This window comes from Motacilla alba, chromosome 3 (genome assembly GCF_015832195.1).
Source record: "Motacilla alba alba isolate MOTALB_02 chromosome 3, Motacilla_alba_V1.0_pri, whole genome shotgun sequence".
NCBI lineage: Eukaryota > Metazoa > Chordata > Aves > Passeriformes > Motacillidae > Motacilla > Motacilla alba.
Window position 1 is genome coordinate 43,069,642 of NC_052018.1, and position 13,912 is coordinate 43,083,553.

The 13,912-nt window shown below is 37.2% G+C and overlaps 1 long non-coding RNA gene across 1 annotated transcript; it reads left to right on the forward strand.

Moving 5' to 3' along the window:
• Positions 1-404: 404 nt before the first annotated feature.
• On the forward strand, positions 405-12,856 carry LOC119699801. Its single transcript, XR_005256553.1, has 3 exons — positions 405-618; positions 4,811-4,858; positions 11,838-12,856. It is a non-coding gene; the product is annotated as an uncharacterized LOC119699801 (long non-coding RNA).
• The last annotated feature ends 1,056 nt before the right edge of the window (positions 12,857-13,912 follow it).

Genomic DNA, 13,912 nt, shown 5'->3' on the forward strand with positions numbered 1-13,912 from the left:
CCAGATACCAGCCAAGGTCAACCCACAACAAGCTTTTACATATCCTTGGTAAGGCAACTTACCAAAGTTAAGGTTCTAGTTTAGGAGCAAGTATGTGGATTTTTCCCAGATTAATTATCAAGCAGTTTATACTTTAGGACTCAGAACTTTTAGAGTAAGGTGCAGACCCTTTCTATCTCTTTCTGATTTGTTTGAGTTTTTTTTGACAAGTTGGAAATTTGGTTTGAACTAGTTTAATTAAGGATTTTTTGAATTATACAGTGTGCCTTTTTTGCTGAATAGCATTATGTAAGTACATAACAAATACGATTGTATAACAGTGATTAAGTGAGCATAGTGTTTTATAATAAACAGGTACATTGTATTAGCAAAGGATAATTTTGTACATACTGATGTATTACCAATCTGCAGGATTTTCTGTATCAAGAAATGAGATAGTTATAAGCTTCTCCTTTTTACCATTTTATCAAAGTGCATCCACTAGAACGCTGCATACAAGTGGAAACCACTTTTACTGGAATGTGGCAGTATGAAATATTGTTCACTAACCATTCCCATTACTCATGTTAGATAGAAGCAGGATGACATCAAAGGAATCCAACTGCAGAGACTCGAGTGGTGAGTAAAACTAATTAGAGTCACATTTAATATCTTTATGTGGTTTATGTCAAACTAACAGTATGTCTGTACTTTCCATGGCTAGTAATAGGCCTCCTAATTTTTCCACAATAAATCACCATAGTTCTCCATCTCGGATAATAGTTGAATAATGTGAAATCACAAGAATTTTGTTAGAGAAGTATTTTAATCTTCAGTCTACCTTGCCAGAAGGAATGTTAATGTATAAAACCAGTTTTGTGTTAATGTTTCAATCTGAGGTGTGAGATAATAATAACTTCTATTTTCAGAACCAAAGTAGACTATTCAGATTTTTAAAAAAAGGCCTATGCTACTTATTAAGAATTGACTAGCTTGAAAAAAATTCACTGGTAATGAGAGAGAGGGTTTTCTTCCATTTTCTATTATATGTGACTTATCCTATGAAAATAAAAAAATAATGAATTATAATTAATGAAGTCACTGTGTCTATAATGGGTTTAGACTGTTACCTGTCAGAGTAAAACTTGGTTCATTTAGTATAAATACCAGGAAATAAACCCCAATACTTTTCTTCAAACAAATTCAGGTGATCTGAATTATTGACTTTTTAATGAGAATAGTTCTCCTGTGTGTAAGTGTAAGCAAACATAAAATCAGGAGGATGCAAATATGCTCTTCACTTCTTCTCTGTCAAAATATATGGCATGTAATGTATATGCCAAAGGTGATCCCAATTTACATCTGAAAATCCAGACCTGTTGAATATCATGAAAGAATTTTATCTTCATTAAATTAGGCACCTTAATATTGAGCATTCATTTGAAAGATAAGCACGTCAAATACATTATAAAGATCATAGAATGTCATAGGTTGGAAGGGATCACCAAAGTCCAACTCCTCACCTCCTGTGCACAGCACAGACCCAAAAATCACACCTTGTGCCTGAGAGTATTGTCCAAATGCTTCTTGAATTCTGTCAGGTTTGTGTGATCACTTTGAAATAGGCACATTGAATCTACCCTAAAACAGAACTGAATACACACCTAAAATAGGTGAAATAAATAGCAACGTCATTATTTTTTCCCTTCTAGATTTGAAAAAAAGACTGAGAGGTCTCATGCAGAGTTAGGTGAGACCAGTTAAGCCTAGATGCTATAAGTGCTGTCCTGTGTCTTTTTTAAAAAAAATAAAACAGAAACCAATGCCACACTTGTTTTTTTTTTTATTTATTATGACTTAAGTAACACACATACAAAAATAAAATGTCAGGCAATGCCCACTTAGCTGTGGGTCAAGCATATAAGGTTTGCCTCCAAGTGCAATTCTTATCATCAATGGTAACAGAACCTTCATAAGAGCTGTTACAATTTTACTCCAAAATACATAAATTTCAAGTCAAAATTAGTTCCCATTCATTTAACAATTATGGAAAAGGCAACAGATATATGGCAACCATGTCTATTATGGATCATTATTTAAAATAATTTCTAATTAGTATTTTTATTTTGCACTAGTAAGCATTAATTAATATTAATATTTAATACAAGGAAATATTAAATGTGTGTAACATAGTAGAATAAAACCTACTTACTTGAAATTCTCACAAAATCAGAAAATAACCTATGTTTATATCTGAGCAATTTTGTTCTGGTTGTAATTACAGTGATGAATGTTGTGGATCAAATCCTCCTCGTTTAGAGATAAATTATCATTGTCAGGAGGGAATTTGCTTCTGTTTCCTTCTGTTCACCCACACAAACACAAATACGTGCTTCTAAAGTGTTTTCTGCTAACAAAACACCACAGTTGTGCATTTTATAAAATAGATAAGTAAGGATCTAACACAGTCACTAACTGTGTATATGCTAAAAACCTAACATTATTTTTAGCAACTTTCAACAAGATTCTGTAGAGTAATTTCCATGTCAAAATGCCATATATCAAAATTGTTAACTCCTTCTATGTTCCCTAATAAATGTACTCCTAGTGTTTTACCAATATAGAGAGTTTAAAAATAATCACCTTCAGAATGTCAGTTACATTCTGCAGGACAACTATATGTAGGCCATATGTGTTTGACATTTTAAAATAATAATTAAAATTAATTTCAAGCAGCTAATTAAATATAGTTTAACTATATAACTAACACTTAGTAATGTCCAATGAGAGGCTTCTAGATAGTTAATAACTTTCTAGCAATTAGTTAAAATCTGTTTCAGGTCTATTTCTTACTTTCTTCCAAAACGTGTGAGACCATTTTTATGAAGTTCTGCATATCAGACAGACACGTATATTTCTACCAGCAATGCTGGGAGTTGAAAAAGCTGATCTTGTAAGAACAAGAATTTGTATTTGTCAGTAATGAAATTGATATGATGTTTTCTTGTTCGAACACAGTGAACAAGCTAATTTAATAATCCACCACTATAGATGAGACATCCACAAGTCTTTCAAAATATATTTGCTACATTAAATGAATTTTTCTAAAAAAATACTAAAGGATGCAGTAATAATTCAGAACAAGAAAAAAATCTGGTATCCTGACAAACCAATCTTATTTCAGCTAATCTTATAAGCAGAACAAGCATTTTTGGAGACCTGTGTAAGTGCATTACTTTCAGATGTGTTCTACAGCATTGTGGTATATGTGGAAGGCTTTGGAAAATATATTCTTACTTAAATGTTCCATAGTTAGGCATCAGAGTTTGAGGAGAAAGACACAGAAGTGGTCTTATTGTGAGGCTATTACAGGAAGATACTAATTTTTAAAAAGTCCTTGAGTATTTAAGGTAACAACACCATGTTTATTAGGCAACCCTTCAAACCTAGTTAGTTTTCTATTTACTTGTGTGTTTTGATATTTACCCACTTAAAGTTGCTTTAGAACCTCACCACACCCTGGAACGATTAAGGTGTCCATTGTTCTAATAGTCTTTTTGATGAGGCCTCTCACTTGACAACACAAATGCACGGTGATCTGATTTCTCTCCTGGCAGGAGAGGTTTTCAAGCAAGTGGAACATACTGGTCATTTTCAAAAACCAGGTGGCATGTCATAAAGCCTACTGGAAGGCTTTTGAAGTCTACAGAGGAAGTAGATTTAATGGCATTGCACTGCCTGTGCAACCTTAGGCATGCCACCCAAGTGAAGAGCCCTGATATCTTTGCTGATGAGCACTGCTCTGTGTGAGCTTCTCCTGAGACATTGCTCCTTAAAAGGATCCGTTTTCTGGAAAAATTATCTCCCTGAAACCTGGAAACCATTCTGGAAAACCTGATCTCCCACAAAATCCATAGGAACTTGTAGGTGGCACCCATTTTCTTTTAGTTTAATGCAATTATCAGATTTGGATTTTTATTTCAGTTTCACTGTTGTGCTAAAAATATCAAACTGGGATTACAAACCTAGAAGATGTTCTCACAGATGGGCAAACTGTAAGCATGAAGACAACTCAAGACTTAGGAGAATTTATGGAGAAAAAAAAAACAATTGTAAATGCTGGGCATGTTCTTTAAGTTTTTAATTTTGATTATTTCTTAGCATGCCATTTTTTTCTTTTGGTACTAGGTATATATAACTCATAACTGGGAGAAGAAAAGGAGAGAAATAAAAGAATAGGAAGTAAATAGATTGGTTTGCCATTCAAAGATGAAGTGCACTACATCAATGAAAAGGTTAATAAACCTTAACACAGTTTGTCTATCAAATGTGAGCCTCTAAAATATGAGGTGCCTAATGGTGTCAGTAACAGTAGACTGCAAAATTGCATTCTGTTAAAGAAAATGCATTTTGTAATCTTTTCACTTGAAACCAAAAAACTTTGCTAGCACCTGTAATAAAATACCATCTGCAAACAATTCACAATGTAACTCACCACAGTTGGTGCTAGGTGAACAATAGCACATCAGAATTACTCTCTAATCAGTTACTTGAATCTCTACTAAACAATAAATTGACTTTGTATTGCTCTTTTATAAATTGTTATTACATTGTACTGATGCTTGTTTTCATTCTAAAGTGCTCTGTTCTATGCCTACACTTTTTAACTACTAAAGATAATAATGTAGGCATCAGTTTCCTTGACATTTACTTTTCTATTCAATATGACTGATAAAAAGCAAATACCCAGTTTAGAGTGCGATTAAAAGTATTCTCATCTTTTTGTCATTTTGACTTTGGCTGGGCTTTACGCACACACATTGCCTTGAAGAAGCACCTCTTGAAATGTCTGGAATTGATCCTGGCAAAACAGAGGAAAGTAAGTAGATGTATTACTATCTCATTTTGCAAATAGGAAACACAGAAAGGTTAACTGTTTTGCATGGGCTGTCACACCTCTGACTCATGGGATTCAGTTCCTTTATCACAAAAAAAAAGCCCTTTTGAAATTCTGTGATTTCTAGCATTTGCTTTTTCTTCACAATACCAAGTCCCATAAACCATTTCCTCACTTGGAAGGAAATTTGAGAAGTTGACTGTTTTTCTCATTCTTTCTGATGGGAAAGGGGTTGGGGTTTTGGAGATTTTTAGTGTCCTTTCATGGTGAGTCATAACACCCCAAACACACTCCAGAGTAACATAAAACAAATGTAAAAGTCAGTGTCATGGTTATCATCTTCAGCATCTAAGGTATTACTCATGTTTAGGGTAGTGTTAGAGAATGACAGAACGGCTCCCGCAGAATTTTTCACAGGATGAGACTGAAGCTGTGCAAAGTCAATTCATTTTCCTTTTCTCATCTTGTCAATATTGACATAAAACTTTTTCATAAGGAATATGAGACAGACAAGACCTGCTAATTGGGAGGGGGAGGGAAGAGGAGGTCTTTCATTATCAGCACAAGCTGCGCTGCTTCATAAACAGCGAGTGATCAAATCTGTTAGAGATAAACCCTTGAATGCTCACTGCTCTACTGCAGCAACACACTGTGAAGGCTTCAGGCACTGGTTTGGGGGAGACTGAATCCCAACATATGGAGGGACTGCCAATGGGCATGTAGGAGAAAAACAAAGCTGAACTCCAGCATCTCTGTTTCCTGCTGCCTCTGTCTGCCCTTAGGCTGCAAAACCATTTCACATGCTGATTTTTAACAACACATAAACAGTGAAAAAAAGTCTTAAAAATCAGTCCCGGTATACAAAGACATTCTCTTTAAAGAAGCCAGAGAGTTTGGTATGGGATAAAACAGGAGAAGGAAGTTAAGGTGGAGAAAAGTGTAAAGAGAGGGTGATTAACCACCTCTTCTCAGCAGAAATTTCCAGATTTAGAATTCAACTGTGAGAACTCCGGTATGTATGCAAATCTTATTTCTAATGATGAAAAAACCTTTTCCTGAGAAACTCAGTATTTCTTTATTATTGCTGTAAGGCACAGACTGCACGATACTCTCCAAGATATCACAGGGTTTCTAGATTTCTAGAGGTGATATGATTTCAAAATTTAATTTAACCAGTTCTGAGTCCCTAAGCATAATTGATGAAAGAAAAGGAAAAATTTAGAAAAGGAATTTAGAGAGGATGGAAGGGGAAAATAAATCCAAATAAATGTATGGCCCTTGCATTTCCATCTGTATTTCAACAGGCGTTTCAACACTGGAAGTTGAATTTTTTTTTTTTTTTTTAAAGAAGAATGAAAGATAAGATAAGAAAGATAAGAAGAATGTTTGGGCATGATTAACTATCTAATTGTATCAAAGTACAGGAAAAAGTTTAGAACCACAAATTTTTAATTCAATCTGAATATTTCTATTCATAACACAGCACTGGAGTAGATTATTTAGTAGTTTGAGTGACCTCCATCCCCAGAAGATTTTAAGATAAAAAAGAACAAACCTCTGACTGTAATGACACAGGGACAGTTGATCCAGCCTTCAGAAAACTCGTCTTTTTTAAGGTTCACTTCACTCTGATTTATTGAGACACCTTGTTTATTAAATGCAAACTTTTCAGAAAAATGTAGACATATTTAAGGAGTGTAGACATAATAAGGAGTATAGCAGCTAAGCTGCCTGATGTGTTTCTGGGCACAGTTGCCTTCTGACCTCAGCACAGAAAAGAACAGCAAAACGGAGTTCTATTTCTCTTACCTACATCCTCAGGTCTTATGATCCATCAGCCTGGTCATGATGTTTTATGAGCAGAAAAAATATATGTCAAGCACTTACTGTTCAGTTTTGTGACCCTAATAACTAAATACCTTAGTATGAAAAGAATTATGCTACTGTATAATAAAAGAAGGGCTTCTATCCATGAAGAATTTCATAGAAATCAAAAATGGTGAAATGCCGCTACTTCAAATTTTGTAGGACACTTGACAAGTGTCTTTTAAACCATCATTGAAAATAGTCACTCATTGTTTTCTGCTGATAAATAAGACCTCACAGCTGGCAAAAAAGGAGCAAAATCTGTTTCTTTCTGTTACTGCGAGAAAGAGCAAAAAGCCTTGGATTCCGTTTGTTGGGGTATTTTCTTATTGGTTTTAAGGGTTTTTTTCCCACAAAACTAGAAAAGTGTTGCTATGTTCTCTTTTAAGTTTAGATATGAAGATTTTATTTCCATGTCAAATAAACCTCCATCTAATTACATTTAAGGGTAAGCAGAATAGGGAAGTGACATTAGAGAAAAGACAAACCCTTAAATCTAAAAATATCTATATTAAACTGGCTTCACTCATCCCTAAACACTGGTACCTACTTATCAAGTCTCTTTCTAACGAAATACATCAAAGAAACTGGAGCACTGCCAAATCTAGATACACTAAAGCAGATATACTTGACTGTACTGAGACAAGAGATAGGATTTTGTGGGATTTTTGAAAGAGATTATATCCACTAACGCCACAGAACATCACGATTTACATTATTAGAGAACAGAGCCAAATGAATTAGTAATCATCAGATATTTTTTCTAAAGTGTCACAAGAAACTCTTTAGTAGTCACCTAGAAAAGCACAAATTTAAAAATTTGTCACATCTAGAAAATGTCATAGTACATAATGAAGAAACATAAGTTATCTGCAATGTCGTTACCCGTGTGCTAACCCATCACACCATAAACATGAGCTCCACTCTACTTGATACCTGTGATGTCCTGGACACCAAAACCTACAACTGAAGCGACAGCCTGCGTAATGTTGTTTGTTCAACAGAGACAAGAAAAGGTGTGAATCATCCTAAGCATTTGCTGTTATTTTAGCAAATAAAAATAGATTCTCACCTGACAAAAAACTTGTTGGTTTTCTTGTGGTTTGACATCTCTTTCTACAATAGGCTTGTACAAGTTTTGGATTGGACCAATTCCCATCTTTCATGTTGTCACAGGATTATTAGGAAAGAAAGATTCTTTGAGGAAATAGAAAGAACAAGAGCAAAGCAATATAAGCAAGTGCTTTTCTGGGAAAGAGACTGGCCCTGAGAGTGCCAGTGGGTCTCATTGTCCCTTCCCAAACCCCCAGGACTCCACCAGAAGCCTAAAACCTATTACCCCATTTCAGCTCCCCAGCTCCTGGCTGGGATGGCAGGACTGGACCTGGCTGTCATGAGCTGCTCCATTGCCAGCTAAACCCCATGGGAAACTCCCAGCACCCCAGGCTCCTTACAGAATGCCTGGCCCCTGGAAAAGATGACAGAGATCAGAGTTCAGGTTCCATTTCCCAAACCTAAGTGAGATATCTTTTCCAGTTTCATTTCATTTCAATTTACATGTACAGGAAAAAAACATAAGAGACAAAGATTACATACTTGGCTGCGAGCTCCAACCTCTACCTCACACAAATGTGTTCTGTTTTCCTCCTTTTTCATTTTTCTGACCTTCAGTTCCTTATTGCACAGTGGTGCAGCAACATACCTAAGAATTAAAGATGAGCCTTTTCCTAAAATTTACTCTACAGAATTTTGTATGTCCTGTTTTTCACCATTTCTTGTCAGTAGTCTGTAGAAGAGATGCTTGCTGCTCTGGACCCTCACTTTCCCCAGGCACTGCACAGTGCACAGAGCACAGGTATGTGCAGAAACAGTTCAGTCTTTCCTCTAAAACCATATTTGCTAACATGACAATAATATGTTATGTCAAAACATGACCCAATTCAACATATCAGACCTAGACCAAAAAGCATTGTTTCACAATAGAGGAGCAAATCACTGTGACCCAGATGTGCAGTTGGTGTCAGTTGTTTTAAGGATGATGCTATAAAATCAAGCAGGACATAATTTTTACCACCCCTCTCTGCCTGTTTTAGATATTATATATTCAGTGTCATTATTCTAAAAGACAGTTCCACTGCTGGAGGAACTAAGGATGCAACCGTATTCCAAGTTTTAAGTGAAGAAACAGATCTGAAAACAGAAATTGAAAGGTATAATCTGCACCATTCTTATATTTGCATTTATATACTTAGATAACAGGGCCATTTAGTCAATTTGTGGATAAATATTTGGGCTTATGTAGGTTCTTTCTCTGGACAAAATATTTATATCTAAAATGCTTTAGCACTGCATTTGTTACTAGTGCAAAGCCCTGAACCTAAATGCCAGTACTACTTTATTGCACAATTCAAAAATAGAAAATCTGACTTAAACATGAGGTTAGGTATTTTAATTTGATCTTAAATTCAGATTCAACTCTTTCTTGGTTAAAAATAATGGATTTGAAATAGACTTTTAATTTAATTCATTAAGTCATTATTAAACTTATATAAATTAGAAAATTAGATCGTTAAAGACATTTGCATAAAATGCCTTGCATATAATCCTACATCATTATGGCCAAAGTCTTTTTAAGATTGGCCTCATTTCAGTCTTTATGTTTTCAACATACTAATGAAAACAAGCTGCCAAGTAACAGGTGTTTTATCTGGATGTATTACCTATATTAGAAACAGTTGTCTAAAAGCCCTCACTAAAGGCCATACACCACCCTCAGGGAATAGACCAGTGCTGCAAGTTTTACAGTTCCAAAACAGAATTTGATGTGGCTATTCCCACTAACTCAGACTGTAGTATCAGGGAAGGTAACACTAAAGCACTAAGGTTCAGATTTAAGGAAAAACAATTTTTTTTCAGATCAGATACCTGCTGCTTCTAATTTAGATACTGGATAACCTGTCTAAAATGAAAGCAGCAGACTGAAATCGAGTATTTTCTAACCTCCTCTAATTAGAATCAGCTATTTCAGTCTATCTGTAACCAGAATCACCTTTCCTTGCCTGATCAGGTTGACCTGCCAAATGGGAGAGGTGAGTTTTGTCAAGGAACATCACAGACTTCAGATAAGGAATGAAGGTTTTGAAGAAACTCTGAAAACCTTCTGTGGAAGAAATTAGACCACTTGGAGGGGGGGGGAAAGTATGCAAATGGTTTAAATAAGAATTTAAGACACAGATCAACAGGGATGTTTCTGAATGGAAATCACCTGCTGGAGAAGAAATCAGTTTTGAACACCTAACACAAATAAATGGAGTAGATAGGGAATATTTTAAATTGTCTTTGTCAGGAAATCCTAGTTTCTATCTTCCATGCCCCCCTCTATTCAAAATGAGTCACTGGAAAAGTATAAACTGAGATGAACGGCAGTCTAATACCAAGGAACATAAATTTAAGAGCAGAGAAGGAAAAAACTTATCTGAGCAAAGGTCCATGTAGCCTTTATCCTATTTCTGAAAGGGGCCTGTACACAATGTATGCTGAGAGAGCTTAGGAATATACCAAAAAAAAAAGATACTGCTACTTTCTCTCCCTATTTCTTTGGTTTCCAGCAGTCTGCTATTTGGGGATTTTTTTTTCCCACCAGGTAAAAGCCATATCTGCATCCAGTTTTATAGCCCTTTATTGATTTTTCTTCCATAAATTTGCCTAAGAGTTTTTCAAACCTATTTACAGAGCAAGCCTCCACAGGAGCACTGGTGATGAGTTCCAGACTTTTCCTGCATGCTGTGTGTAAAAGCTCTTCCTTTTCTTTGATTTACACCTGCAGCCTGACCATTTCATCTGATGTTCCAATGAACTGTTATTGTGAGAAAAAGGGAATAGTTGTACCCTGTTACATTTCTGAGTGCTCCTCTATCAAATTCTCCCTTGGCTGTTTTAAAAACTCTTCATCTCTTGAAACTTTATTCATATTTTACTGGGTCTTGCTGGGATGAGTTAATTTTCTTCATAACAACCCATATGTTTCTGTGTTTTGGATCTGTGACTAAAGAGTTGACAGTTGCACTACATGATTGTTGTGGGTTCTTTCCCACTGAAATATTCTATTCCATTCTTAAAACAATAGAACAACAATGTTTTAGCTACTGCTGAACATTATTTGCACAGTTCCAAAACTCTTTTTCTCGCTCTGCCCCCACATGTATATTGGAGATGGGCAAGAGACTGGAAGAGGATGCAAGTAGAAGAGTTGACACAATATCTCTCCTGAGAAGAGAGGTATTCCACATCATAAAACATCATGCTTAGCAATAAAACCTGGGGAATTTTTCCCAAGTAACCAGTGCTCAGAGGCTGGTTGACTAGCAGTAAGTGAAATATGCACAGCTTGATTTTTTTTTTTCCCTTTACACATAGAAAACTGTCTTTAGCTCACTCCTTGAGTTTTCTCACTTTTTCCCTTCAAATTCCCCACCTCATTCCATAGGAGTGAAGCAAATAAAGACTCATTGGGGGCTTACCTGACAGCTGAGGTAAACTCCACAAACATATGTAAAATGCTTCAGACTTTTATTCATCTCAAGAACCCCATGCATTTTCTCATTTTCCATTTTCTATTCCTTTCTGTTGATGATTTAAGTGAAGTAGTACATTTCATCTTGCAGAAAACCATTTAATCAAAGCAATGGATTTTCTAAGACCAGAAACATTACCAAATGTTAACCTGAAGAAGTGCAAACTTGAGAAAAATTGTTATGTGCATGACTGTCATGGTTTGATACCATGACAAATGCCAGGCACCTACGACAGTCACTCATGCACCCTCCCCTGCTACAGTTGGGCAGAGGAGAAAAAAAATTAAACAAAGGGTTCATGAGTCAAGGACGATGAGAAAACATTCCAAAGGCAAAAAAGGTTCATCTTAGAGAGTGAGTTTATTAGTACCAAAATTGGAGGAGGATACTGAGAAGTAAAATACGTCCTTTAGAATCATTTTCCTCCCCCAACCCCTCCCTCCTTCTCACCAACAGCACAGGGGACAGGGCATGGGGGTTTTGGTCAGTTCATCATCTGAGTTTTTTTTCCGCTGCCCTAGGAATGGAGTCCTTCCCCTGCTGCATCATGTGGTTCCTCCCATAGGAGACAGTTCCCCATGAACTTCCCTGGTGTGAGTCCGCATCTCATGAGCAGCAGTCTTCCCAAAACTGCTTCAACGTGAGTCGCTCCCATGGGCACACAGTCCTCCCATAACTGCTGCGACTTGGGTCACTCGTCCCATGGGGTGCAGTCCTTCAAGGACAGGCTGCTCCAGCCTGGGAGCAGGGCCCCCTCTCCACTGGGTCTCCCACTGGATCACAGCCTCCTCTGGGCATCCACCTGCTCCAGCATGAGCACCTCCCTCATGGGCTGCTGGTGGATCTCTGCATCCCCCGTGGATCCTGATCCCCATGGTCTGCAGGGGCACAGCTGCTTCACTATGGTCACAACCACAGCCTGCAGGGGAATCTTGGCTCCAGTGCCTGGAGCATCTCCTGCCCCTCCTTCCTCAACGACCTTGGTGTCGCCATGTCATTTTCCTCACATGTTCTCATCTCCTCCTCTTCTCTGGCTGGGAAAAAATTCTGTTCCACTTTGTTTTGATTTTCTTCTTGAATATGTTATCACAGAGGCATTACCAACTTCTCTAATTGACCCAGTTTTGGCCAGCAGCATGTCCATCTTCGGAGCCATCAGGTATTGGTTCTGCCGGACATGGTGGAAATTTCTGGCAGTTCTCATGAAAGTCACCTCTGTGGCCCACCTGCTACCAAAACCCAGGCCATGCAAAACCAACAAAATTACAAAGAAACCACCAAGCAAAAAAAAAAAAAAAGTCTGATTTTCAGGATAACACACCTGCTACCATGTGGGAAAGTAACAGCAGCATTGCTCAGTACGAAGTGAGAAGAATAGAAGGTGGAGGATGAAAGTTTAAAAAAACTACCTAGAAATTAAAACACAGTCTGCAGAAGAATGGGAATTCTCATAAGAGAACATCCTGAGAACTATGTCATGGAGAGATCATCCAAACTGCCAGTGCACTGCATAATTTTCCTGCCTGGTCTTCCTACCTGCTCCTGTGCCTGATTTCTCAAGGCCCTTTTGTCCAGACAAAAAGCTCCCCAGAACAGGATATAAGGAGGTGAGAGACTCTTGTTTGTTTCTTTGTGTATGCATATGTGTGAGAGAGAGTGTACATGTGCTGAAGGCTTACAGAAGAGTAGGGAATTTACTCACTCAAATTGTCCACTGAGTAAACTACAACCTAGGCCACAGAGGAAGGCAGCAAAAAATCTATCCAATGTGAAGACCTAAATCCTTCTTGACAAACCCAAGTCTCAGTTTAACAAAGCATACAAGCAGGACACCTGGTGTCAGGCAGTCATGGCAATGTCCCAAAATCTGTTGAAACAGTAAAGTACCTGTAAATCATCTCCTGTCCAGCTATGGCCATCTGCAAGGCACTTAGAATGGCTTGCAAAACACCAGGATGCTCAGATTCAAAATTACTCACCCATTGGAGGGAAAGAAAAAGGAACTATACCAGCATCCTACAGATGTGCTGAACCATGGAGAAGAATCAAATTTATTTGGGTGATATTAGGGAATTAAAGAGAGGAGACTTACCTTTTTCTTTTCTTAAAAAGAATAATAAGTTCATATGCTCAGTCCAATAGTGTCACAGCACTGCATCAAGTGTGTGAGTCGGGATTTTCACTTACTGAAGCTAAATGAGTCTTTCTAAACATCCCTTGCTTTGCCATGTGCTCAATAGTCTTATCTTTTAGACATGTTTACCTTGCCAGGGTGGAAATCAGCCTTTCTGGTCTGTGGTTGTCAGGTTGCCCTCTGTGGTTCTCAGACTTTTTTTTTTGTAATGGGAATTACTCTTCTAGCACAGAAGAAATTGCATTGCACTGTTTACAGTTACAGTTTACAAGGCTTTGCCATATGCTTCGCAGTTTCACGTCTGAGTTACTCTGAAGATTTCTTCCAAATGTCACCCGATTCTGGAGACTTATCTAAATTTTTTTGGTCTAATTCCTCCTGCATATTCGCATCAAATTTCTCTAACACTTCCAATCCCTCTGCTGCAAAGAATGGTGAGGAAGTGAGAATTATCAAAGACTT